We start from the raw sequence: 13,299 nt of genomic DNA on the forward strand, positions 1-13,299 counted from the left end.
GGCAGAATCAGGAGATAGAGAAGGTTTGAGCAGAGGGAAGAGATGATAGGATGGAAGAGGAGAGAGTAGCGGGGAGAGAGAGTGAAGGTTGGGACCACCATCCGAGTAGGGGCATCAGAAAGGAGGAGAGGAGGGTAAAGATGAGGTCGAGCGATAGGATGCCTGCCTTGTGAGTATGTTTGGAAAGAAGGAGGCAGAGAGGAATGAGTCAAAGGTAGACGTTAGGAAAGGAGCTCTTTCAAATTAACATGAATAGTCATTTCTTTTAAAGTAAAATATTCTAACTCAATAATCGTTTAACCCAAATAATGTTGTTGTCAAACCAGTTCTGGAAAAATTAAGACTTGTTTTTGTATTTTATGTCTTTATTATTCCAGATTGTATACCTATGAGGGGAAACATAGTGTTTGTACATGAGGTTCCAAGTTAGAAGTACTTGTTTATGAAAGTTTGCAAGCTTAGTAGGGATTTTACCCATATCTAAGTTGCATTTGAGTAAGAATTCTAGACCACCAATCTGTTGGAATATTAAATTAGGGATGATATTCCAAATGCAATCCTTATTTCTTAAATAGTTTTGTATCCATTTAACCTTACATATTATATTAGAGGTTTTACAATCCAGAGCATTCAACCCTCTCTCACTTTGGGTGCTACATATTACCGCTTTTCTTAAATAATGAGGTTTATTCCTCCATACGAAGTTAAATAATTTAGTATCAACCATTTTAGTTACTGACAGAGGAACATCCAAGGCAAGAGAGGTATAAACTAATCTGGACAGACCTTCAGATTTTGATAAAAGTACACGTCCAGATAAAGAAAGATCTCTTAATAACCAGGAGTTAAATCTCTTTCCAATTTTCTCTCAATAGGAGATAAATTTAAGTTGTCCCTTTCTTTCTGATCTTTGCTATCTTTAATACCAAGATATGTGATCACATCTTTTACATGGATGTCACATACTGAGTTGAAGTCACATCTTTTCAACGCAAAGAAATTCACATTTCCTAATATTCAGAGATGAACCTGATACGTGTGAGAAGGCATTAATACACTCAATAGCTTTCCTGACTTCATTATGATTTTTCAAAAAAAATGCTGGTGTCGTCAGTCAATTGTGAACATTTTATCTCTTTGTCTTGTATCTGAATACCCCAAAAACGATCCTTATTTATATGAAGTGCCATAACTTGTGTGACCAATTAAAATAAGAAAGGAAATATTGGGCATTCTTGTTTAATTCCACGTCTAATGTCGAATCTTTGAAGTTCCATGGGATAATTTAACAGAGCTGTTACTATTATTGTAAAATGTCTTAATTACACTTTGAAAATATTGACCAAAACCACAAAATCGAAGTCTCAAAAATAAAATAATGTTCAACTGTATCAAATGCCTTGTAAAAGTCTACAAATAAAATAAAGCTATCTTCCATAACATTATATGTCTACCCTTCATAAAACCAGACTGGGTATCATCAATGATTTGGTCAAGACCTTTTTTATCTCTTTCTGGAAAGATGGATGCAAGTAGCTTTACATCATTGTTCATTAATATGATTGGGCTCCAATTTTCTAACATCATAGAATCTTTGTTTGGTTTGGGTTTTACAGAAATTAGGCCTTGTGTCATAGAAACAAGCAGGCCCCCTAAATCAATAGCCTCCTTAAAAACAAATATAAATTCAATAATATCCTCCTGAAAATATTTATAGAATTCACTGATAACGCCATCATTCCCTGGAGATTTGTTCTCTTTTAACTTGCTGATACATTTTTTTATTTAATTGCTAGAAGTCATTTCATCACAAGACTTTTGGAAGTCTTTGACAGAGTCTAGAAAGGCAGATATGTCACTAGTAGGACAGGCATTACTGGTATAAAGTTTACCATAGAATTCTGAAACATATTTTGAAATATCTTTGGGTTTTTCATTTTCTTTGCCATCTATAGTAAGCTTGTGAATAGATGTAAATTCAGAATTTTTTCTTTCTAAATTGTAAGAGCATTTTGTATTTTTTTCACCTTCCTCCAACCATCTCCTTCTTGATCTTACAAATGCCCCTTTTGCTCTCTCTTCATACATTCAGTCCATTTCTAGTTGTAAAGAGAAAAACTGACCATTCCTTCTTCATCAAGGTCCTCCATAGAGATTAGAGAAAGTATTTAACTACCAACGTGGGTGTTTCAGGGGAAGCAGGTGTATCTGATCTCAATCACCTAGGACTTGACAATGGTTAATCAAATCTCCCCATTTTTGCCAGTTTTTGCTAAATTTTACATGCCTTTTCATACAGCTGCAACTGTATATGAATTCGTAAATCAAGGCCTGTCTTGAGTTGGGCTCTGGGATGGAACAACTGTTGAGCATCTGAGTTCATGGTTGTTTGTGGGGGACGGGGTTGTGTGTGTGTGTGTGTGTGTGTGTGTGTGTGTGTGTGTGTGTGTGTGTGTGTGTGTGTGTGTGTGTGTGTGTGTGTGTGGATCCCACAACTGTTGCAAGGGAGTAAAGAAGTTAGGGACAATATTGGATGAATCACAATAATTGTTTGCTAAAATAATAAATGCTTGCCAAAATGTAATTTTTGTAATGGCAATCCTGGAAATAGGTAACAATCATTTGCATGAACTACCTACATTTTTACAAATATGAATAGTTAATTATGAGAATTAAGAAAAGAAGGATTTTTTATTTATACATAATTTTTAATGGCTATATATAATACAAATTGAGGTGAGGGCGATGGAAATGCTTTTGCCAGCTGATCTGCTTCTGTTCTGTGGGTGGCACTGTCTGCTCTTTTCAAAGGATGTGTCCCGGTCTCTTGGGGGCCCTGGTATCCGGGGGCGAGGGTGGTCTGCCGGTCACTGGGAGGACAACCCAACTCAGGATGGGGAGGGGTTTTAGTGTGTGGAATAGTTGGGACAAATTGGAGGTTTACTTTGTAGCAATGCAAATATCATGGTATAGATATATGGACACTTAATCACTATAGTACTTTTAATGGTGAGTTTACCAACATATATTATGATATATAGATTTGAAACTTTTCATAATCATTTCATAAAGGTAAATGGTGAAATAACTATAGCCAGTTATAATTGTAATGGCTTAGCAGATAATAAGAAAAGACGGTCAGTATTTACCTGGCTAAAAGAGAAGGAATATAATATATATTGTTTACAGGAAATTCATTCAACAATTTTAGATAAAGTAGGATATTATAATATGGTTTAAATACCTCTACTGACCATAAAGGAAATCACACCACAAACTATCACCATCATGCACTTAAAGAAATCATGAATGTCATGTATATATTGGAATTAGCGGATATATGGGGGCTTAAATACCCTGACTTAGTGAGATATACAATCTTGATTACTTTCTTAAGTCATTCTCTCTGGCACCAAAAGTTTAAAAAAATTGTTGATAGGGGACAGAATGCGGTCGGACCATCACATAATTGCGTCGGAGAAGAAGGCGGGCCCCCAACAGATTGTGTTTTTTGTTTGTTTATTTGCGTTGTTTGTAACTTATTTTTGTACTTATTTTGTACATAATGTTGCTGCTACTGTCTCTTATGAACAAAAATAACTTTTGGACATCAGGACTGTGATTACTCACCACGGACTGGCAGAATCCTTTTTTTCCTTTAACAAGTCTGACGAGCCCGACGTGAACGATATACTGCTTTCTCGGGAACAGGCTCACTTCCTTCCATTCTGCCGGCAAACATACAATCTTTAGACAAAAATATATGACCTATGCGGAACATTAAACTACCAACAGGACATTTAAAACTGTAATATCTTATGCTTCACGGAGTCGTAGCTGAACGACGACACAATCAACATACAGCTGGCTGGTTATACGCTGCACCAGCTGGATAGAACAGCAGCGTCTGGTAAGACCAGGGGCGGCGGACTATGTATTTTTGTAAGTAACAGCTGGTGCACGATATCTAAGGAAGTCTCGAGCTATTGCTTGCCTGAGGTAGAGTATCTCATGATAAGCTGTAGACCCCACTATCTACTGAGAGAGTTTTCATCTGTATTTTTCATAGCTGTTTACATACCACCACAGTCAGAGGCTGTTACTAAAACAGCATTGAATGAGCTGTATTCCGCAATAAGCAAACAAGAAAACGCTCACCCAGAGGCGGCGCTCCTAGTAGCCTGGGACTTTAATGCAGGGAAACTTAACCCTTTCACACCTACCATCACATGGGTGTGATCGTTCTACAGTGGTCCCTGAAGCGTACGATCACACCCGTGTGATTAGAATGCTTATTTAGAACGGCCAGTTTTAAATGACGCAACAATCAGCATTTGTGCTGGCCACACTTTTTTTCAGAAACTATTTACACAAACACAGTCCTTACAAAGTTATGTCCAGAATATGAGCAGTTTATTTTTGGATGCAATGTTCAGATATTCACATAAGTATCTATAGCATAACACAATCATCCAAACCGGAAAAATGTAGGCTAGCTTAGGAAAGATTGACGCAACACAAGCGGTCATATTTTATAACTCCCGGCTGACATAAATTACAACATGAATTAGCTAATAGAAATGACTATTTACAATTAATCACATCACGGGTGAGCTCCCCATTGTCAAAATAATTGAGTAAAACACTTTCTAGAAATCGAAAGTAATCCGACGCTGATTAGTTTCAGCGTGCCGCCATGCTTTTTTCCCTCACAGAAACCAAAGATAAGAGAAGACTAGATGAGTTTGGTCTGTTTATAGTATGCATGTTGAAGGGGTGTGTCGTCTACCATCGTTCACATTCCACCATTCACTTCCTGAAGTTCTCAAAAAATGAGTGAACCCTTACTCACCTCATTTTATTATAGCATCTTTGGTCTGACAGACGATTACGTGAAACCCAGAATTCATTGTATGTCAACAAACATGGCTCCACACATAGCTGGAATTAGCTTAGCTCATCATAATCAGTACAACCTTCAAAAAAGTATTTTACACACATATTATATGCCATTACAATCTATGCAAGAATCGGAATGCTTGATTTATCACCGGGACTTGAAAAACATGTTAATAAAACAGTAAATATATCAATAATTACCACACAAAATATTCTCTGATAGTGATTTATTGATACAAATGGTGCGTGCAGGCAGTCAATCACGTCACCTCTCACTCCCTCTCACTGAGCCATTTAGTGTTGTTGTTTATGTATGTAGCTAGTGAGCTACGAGGTAGCATTAGCAAAGTCTTATAAAAGGAGACAACTCGGAAATTCTGAAGATTTAAAAAATTCTGACAATGAGTCTGAAAGTCAGGAATCAGATTCTGCCAGTGACAGTGAGGAGCTTCCCCCCAGCCATTGAGAACCCTGAATCTGAAGACCCCTTGTCCACTGACAAAGTCCCAGTTCCCTTTGAAGATACTGGTGGTGGAGGCAGACCGACAGTGGATGAAAGCTGGAAGGCTGCCAGCCATTTCACCCCTCCTGACCCTGCTGTTTGCTTTGATGAGTCCCAGTCTTTAGTGCCATTCCCCTTGCCATTTCCGTCTGAGGCTGAGTGCTTCAAGTTGTTTCTGACAGAGGAGCTGGTGGGAGACATATCAGAGACTAATCGTTATGCCTTGGAGCTACAGGAGAAGAGAGAGCCAGGAGTTGGGGGGAAACTCGCTAAATGGGTGACAACCACAATTAGTGAAATGTATACCTTCCTGGTGACAGTCCTTCTCATGGGAATAGTAAAGAAGAACTCCCTAAGAGAATACTAGAGCACAGATCCTATGTTTGCAACTGCCTTCTTTTCCACCATCGTTTCCCAAGACTGCTTCCTAGTTCTGCTGCGATGACTGCATTTCATCAACAATGCTACTGCCATCCCAAATGATCCGTTATTCAAAATAACAGCTGGCAGGAAAGTGGCATGTCCTCTCCACTGTCCATACAGCAACCATGTCGGCCACAGGGAAGGTGGACCACCTGACGGGAGAGAGAAAAATTTAACCAGACTGAGTGCTTGACTATAACCTCAAAATGGGGACAGTGGATAAGGCGGACATGATAAACAGCTTTGTGGAATGCACTCAGAAAACCACCAAGTGGTTGGTATAAGAAGATATTTTTCCAGGGTAGCTTCAAAATACAACAAGCTAATACTTCTCTGACGCAATTAGCATTGTTTTACAGAGCTAAAAGAAGAATGTAGCTGGCTATATAAGCACAATGAAATATAACACCATAAAGGTTATGAAAAGAGTAATGTTACCTCGCGTGTCCGCGGTTATAAGGAATATACACAAATAAATGAGGCTCTATACACACAGTGAGCTACAGTAAAAACGGTATAACACGACATACAGAAACTATTATAATGTAATAAGGTAGTTACTTTGATAGAAACGCAGTCTGGATTTGAGCCTGGGTGTCTGTAGTGATGCCTCTAGCACTGAGACGCTGTGCCTTAGACAGCTGGTAATGAAAACAACTATGACTGCGATGCAGGCAACAGACGGAAGATGTGAACATGTGTGTGCAGGACGAGAGATTAGCACATTTCTGCAGACTTGAACTGCACAAACAATTGGGAAGTGTTTGGGGAATTTTGACAGGGTCAGAAATGTCAAAAAAATGAATTGTTCCGCAAAAGTAAAAACGACTACATTGGAACACACCTCAATTCAAATTGTTCTTAGAAAAAAAACATTTTTCAAAAATAATTTGAAATTAACAAGTTGAAAATTGCCTATAAATAAAAACAGGCTGCATGTCTTGGTTTGAGGGCAGTGCGGATTAAATGTACTGTTGCATAACAATCACTTTCTGGAATGGAGAGAACATTGTAACATCACGTGCATAAAAAAACTCACGCTGGGACGGCCGTTAGAGATATTTGGAACACTCATGAAAGGGTTACATCCGTTTTACCAAATTTCTATCCGCATGTTAAATGTGCAACCAGAGGAAAAAAAAACTCTGGACCACCTTTACTCCACACACAGAGACACATACAAAGCTCTCCCTCGCCCTCCATTTGGCAAATCTGACCATAATTCTATCCTCCTGATTCCTGCTTACAAGGAAAAATTAAAGCAGCAAGCACCAGTGACTAGATCAATGAAAAAGTGGTCAGATGAAACAGATGCTAAACTACAGGACTGTTTTGCAAGCACAGACTGGATTATGTGCCGAGATTACTCCAATGGCATTAAGGAGTACATCACATCAGTCATTGGCTTCATCAATAAGTGCATCAATGACGTCGTCCCCACTGTGACATACCCTAACCAGAAGCCATGGATTACAGGCAATATCCGCACTGAGCTAAAGGGTGGAGCTGCCACTTTCAATGAAGTTTATACGAAATCCCGCTATGCCCCCCGACGAACCATCACAGGCAAAGCATTAATGCAGGACTAAAATCGAATTATACTACACCAGCTCTGACGCTCGTCGGATGTGGCAGGGCTTGTCAAGCATTACAGACTACAAAGGGAAGCACAGCCAAGAGCTGCCCAGTGACACAAGCCTACCAGATGAGATAAACTACTTATATGCTCACTTTGAAGCAAATAACACTGAAACATGCATGAGAGCACCAGCTGTTCCAGAAGACTGTGTGATCACACTCTCCACCGCCGATGTGAGTAAGACCTTTAACCTGTAGTGACGCCCAGCCCGTGAACGGGACCGTTATCATCATCTGACCCTAATTAGCATAACGCAACAGACATAAATCTTCCTAGAAAATCTTCCTATTCATGAAAATCACAAGTGAAATATATTGGAACACAGTTTAGCCTTTTGTTAATCACCCTGTCATCTCAGATTTTCAAAATATGCTTTACAGCCAATGCTAGACAAGCATTTGTGTAAGTTTATCATAGCCTAGCATAGCATTATGCCTTGCTAGCAGCAGGCAAACTTGTCACGGAAATCAAATTAAATCGTTTACCTTTGATGAACTTCGGATGTTTTCACTCACGAGACTCCCAGGTAGACAGCCAAAGTTCATTTTTTCCCCAAATATTATTTTTGTAGGCGAAATAGCTCTGTTTGTTCTTCACGTTTGGCTGAGAAATCGCCCGGAAATTGCGGTCTCCACAACGCCAAAAAATATTCCAAATTAGCTCCATAATATCGACAGAAACATGGCAAATGTTGTTTAGAATCCATCCTCAAGGTGTTTTCTTAATATCTATTCGATAATATATCAGTCGGGACAATTCGTTTTTCACTCTGACTGATTGGAGTAATGGCTACCTCTGTATTTTACGTGAGAATCTCTCTCGGAGCCACCATGTGACCACGTACGCAATGTGGCTGCCTACGGCTATTCTTCAACAGAAATGCGTAAAACTACGTCACAATGCTGTAGACAACTTGGGGAATACGTAGAAAGTGTAAGCTTGTTGATGGTACATTCACAGCTGAATAGGGAGTCATTGGAACGCAGCGCTTTCAAAACCTGGGGCACTTCCGGATTGGATTGTTCTCAGGCTTTCGCCTGCAACATCAGTTCTGTTATACTCACAGACAATATCTTTACAGTTTTGGAAACGTTAGAGTGTTTTCTATCCAAATCTGTCAATTATATACATATTCTAGCATCTCTTCCTGACAAAATATCCCGTTTAAAACAGAAACGTTTTTGTTCCAAAAATGAAAATACTGCCCCCTAACACCAAGAGGTTACAGGTCAACATTCACAAGGCCGCAGGGCCAGATGGATTACCGGGACGTGTACTGCGAGCATGCGCTGACCAACTGGCAAGTGTTTTCACTGACATTTTCAACCTCTCCCTGTCCGAGTCTGTAATACCAACATGTTTTAAGCAGACCCCCATAGTGCCTGTGCCCAGGAACACTAAGGTAACCTGCCTAAATGACTACCGACCAGTAGCACTCATGTCTGTAGCCATGAAGTGCTTTGAAAGGCTGGTCATGGCTCACATCAACACCATTTTCCCATAAATCCTAGACCCACTCCAATTTGCATACTGCCCCAACAGATCCACAGATGATGCAGTCTCTATTGCACTCCACACTGCCCTTTCCCACCTGGACAAAAGGAACACCTATGTGAGAATGCTATTCATTGACTTTCAGCTCAGCGTTCAACATCATAGTGCCCTCAAAGCTCATCAATAAGCTAAGGACCCTGGACTTCCTGACGGGCTGCCCCCAGGTGGTAAGGGTAGGTAGCAACACATCTGCCATGCTGATCCTCAACACAGGGGCCCCTCAGGGGTGCGTGTTCAGTTCCCTCCTGTAGTCCCTGTTCACTCATGACTGCATGGCCAGGCACGACTCCAACATCATCATTAAGTCTGCAAGTGACACAACAGTGGTAGGCCTGATTACCGACAGCGACGAGACAGGCTATAGGGAGGAGGTCTGGCCATGTGGTACCAGGACAACAACCTCTCCCCCAACGTGATCAAGACAAAGGAGATGATTGTGGACTACAGGAAAAAGAGGCCCGAGCATGCCCCCATTCTCATCGACGGGGCTGTAGTGGAGCAAGTTGAGAGCTTCAAGTTCCTTGGTGTCCACATCATCAACAAACTAACATGGTCCAAGCACACCAAGACAGTCGGAAAGAGGGCACGACAAAACCTATTCCCCCTACGGAGACTGAAAAGGTTTAGCATGGGTCCTCAGATCCTCAACAGGTTTTACAGCTGCACCATCGATGGCATCCTGACTGGTTACATCACTGCCTGGTTTGGCAACTGCTCGGCCTCCGACCGCAAGGCACTACAGAGGGTAGTGCGTAAGGCACAGTACATCACTGGGGCCAAGATTTCTACAATCCAGGACCTCTAAACCAGGCTGTATCAGAGGAAGGTCCTAAAAATTGTCAACGACTCCAGCCACTCTAGTCATAGACTGTTCTCTCTGCTACCGCACGGCAAGTGGTACTGGAGCTCCAAGTCTAGGTCCAAGAGGCTTGTAAAACAGCTTCTACCCCCAAGCCATAAGACCCCTGAACACCTAATCAAATGGCTATCCAGACTATTTGCATTGCCCCTCCTCTCTCCCCCTCGTTTACACCGCTGCTACTCTCTGTTGTAATCATCTATGCATAGTCACTTTAATAACTCTACCTTCATGTACATATTACCTCAACTAATCGGTGCCCCCCTGTATATAGTCTTGCTATTGTTATTTTATTGCTGCTCTTTAATTACTTGTTACTTTTATTTCTTATTCTTATCCATATTTTTTTAAACTGCATTGTTGGTTAAGGGCTCGTTAGTAAGCATTTCACTGTAAGGTTGTATTCGGCGCATGTGACTAATACCATGTGATTTGATTTGATTTTGATCATTGGCATATATATATATTACTTTTACTTTTACAGAATTTCCACTTGGGCGAGTATATTGGGAATGTAATCAAAGTCTATTGGAAGATAACTTGTTTTTAACGAGGACAGAAGAATGTATTACTGTTATTTTCCAACATAACATAGGTACAGCAGATTCCCTTATTGTATGGGACGCTTTTAAATGTGCCTTTAGAGGCCATCCAATTCAGTACTCATCTATAAAACAAAAGCAATTTAGGTCAAAAATAGTCCATATTAACAAAGGAAATGGAACGACTAACAGTACAGATATATAGCAGTAAAACCTGTACCATAGAGGCTCAGAATAAGTTAGAAGAAAAAGAAAAGGGGGGAACTTCTTCAAGAAAGATCCAGTATAATATATCAGAAAAATAAAGCGAACTGGATAGAATATGGGTAAAAATGCACCTAAAATCTTTTTAAATATTCAACATAGAAATGCTACCAAAAATAATTTACTGAATCTTGTTACAAATGATGGAGTCACCCATGATTCACCAAACAATATTTTGAAAGAGGAAGCAAATATTTTAGTTTCAGTCTCCTCCATCTCCACTAACTGAAGCTAATTGTATGGATTTTATCCCGATTAATAATGTAAAATTAACATCTGTACAGAACGACTCATATAAAGGCCAAAATACAGAGGAGCAACTTCTTAATGCAATTAAAGCCTTTAAGGCTGGGAAAAAATATTTTTTTTATATTCTCAGAAGACCGTCATTAGCATGTTTTAACCACTCCTATATAAATGGTAGATTATCGGACACTAAACAACGTCTGATTTCATTATTTCCGAAACAGGATCCAAGTGGTAAATATAAAAGATCCAGTCCATTCAAAAAAATGCCTCTTACTCTTCAGTGTTGTGATGCAAAAATTCTAGCTAAATGCTTAGTGCTTAGAATTAAAAAGGTATTGTCGGATATTTTACATCCTAATCAGACAGGGTTTTTTACATGGACGATACATTGGAGATAATATAAGACAAGTACTGGAAACAATGGAACACTATGAAATATTTGGGAAACCAGGCCTGGTATTCATAGCGGACTTTAAAAAGGCCTTTGATAAAGTACGACTGGAGTTTATATATAAATGCCTGGAATATTTAAATTTTGGAGAATCTCTTGTAAAATAGGTTAAAGTTATGTATCGTAACCCTAGGTGTAAAATAGTAAATAATAGCTACATCTCAGAAAGTTTTAAACTGTCAAGAGGAGTAAAACAAGGTTGTCCACTATCGGCATATCTATTTATTATTGCCATCGAAATGTTAGCTTTTAAAATCAAATCCAACAATAATATTAAGTGATTAGAAGTTCCAGGGCTTAAAAACTAAGGTGTTAATGTATGCTGATGATTCATGTTTTCTTTTAAATCCACAATTAGAATCCCTCCACAGCCTCATAGAGGATCTATATACTTTATCTCGCCTCTTTTGTCACGTTCTGACCTTAGTTCCTTTGTTATGTCTTTGTTTTAGTTTGGTCAGGGCATGAGTTGGGGTGGGTTGTCTATGTTCTTTTTTCTATGTTGTGGTTATGTGTTTGGCCTGGTATGGTTCTCAATCAGAGGCAGGTGTCGTTCGTTGTCTCTGATTGAGAATCATACTTAGGTAGCTGTTAGCCCAGTGCGGTCTGTTCCACCCCGCCGCACTTGCCGGGCTACGGGGAGTATGCAGCCATGACAGGTTGTGCAGGCTCGGTCCTCGAGACCTCAAGTGCGCTTCCACGGTCCGGTCCATCCGGTGCCTCAACTTCCGGGTTGGAGCGAGCGGTCGCATCTGCACTCGGTCCGCAGGTAGTATTACATTTCATTACATTTCATTATAGTACAACGGTTTGATTTGTCTAATCTTAGCAATTTCTTCTTAGCTAGCTACACAGCCGTCTTTGTATCATAGATAATTGCGTAATTATCGTATTTCGTCGTCCTAACGCAGTCTACACTGCCCTGCAGCTAGCCAGCTAGCTAACGTCCACCGTTAGCTAGTCCACCGTCTACCGATTAGCAGCACAACTATTACACTCAACTGAACGACTTGATTAGTGTAGTGTTAGCTAGCTACATAGTTGTCTTTGCTGTCTTCGTACCCAAGATAATTGTGTAGTTTAGAGTGTGTAGTTTTATGTCGTCCTTAACATAGGAGACTCTGCTAGCTAGCCAACAGCTAGCCAACGTCTACCGAACAGAACTTCTGCACTCAACAATCCGGTCGCATTTCGCTTCGCTCCACAGGTAGTATCACATTTTTCATTTCATTTCATTACAGTACAACGGCTTGATTTGTTTGATCGTAGCTAGCTACATAGCTAGCTACATAGCCGTCTTTGTATCAAAGATAATTGTGTAGTCTAGAGCGATTTCCTAGGTTAGCTAGCCAGCTATTGTCGTTCTTTTAACGCAACGTAACGTAATCAACACTGCTAGCTAGCCAGCTAGCCCCGAATAGCAGCACAGTAGAAACTATTACACTCAACGGAACGACTTGATTAGTGTAGTGTCAACAACGCAGCCAATGCCAACTAGCCTACTTAGTCAACAACGCAGCCTCTGCCAGCTAGCCTACTTCAGCAGTACTGTATCATTTTAATCATTTTAGTCAATAAGATTCTTGCTACGTAAGCTTAACTCTCTGAACACTCGTGACGTGTAGTCCACTTGTCATTCCAATCTCCTTTGCATTAGCGTAGCCTCTTGTGTAGCCTGTCAACTATGTGTCTGTCTATCCCTGTTCTCTCCTCTCTGCACAGACCATACAAACGCTCCACACCGCGTGGCCGCGGCCACCCTAATCTGGTGGTCCCAGCGCGCACGACCCACGTGGAGTTCCAGGTCTCCGGTAGCCTCTGGAACTGCCGATCTGCGGCCAACAAGGCAGAGTTCATCTCCGCCTATGTCTCCCTCCAGTCCCTCGACTTCTTGGCACTGACGGAAACATGGATCAC

General features: G+C 40.4%; 1 protein-coding gene across 1 annotated transcript in view; it reads left to right on the top strand.

Moving 5' to 3' along the window:
- Positions 1-13,299, top strand: part of LOC115113183 (regulator of G-protein signaling 7) — a 120,066-nt gene that overhangs the window by 15,506 nt on the left and 91,261 nt on the right. The gene's annotated exons all lie outside the window — the stretch shown is intronic.

This window comes from Oncorhynchus nerka, linkage group LG28, assembly GCF_034236695.1.
Source record: "Oncorhynchus nerka isolate Pitt River linkage group LG28, Oner_Uvic_2.0, whole genome shotgun sequence".
In the NCBI taxonomy this organism is placed as follows: Eukaryota; Metazoa; Chordata; class Actinopteri; order Salmoniformes; family Salmonidae; genus Oncorhynchus; species Oncorhynchus nerka.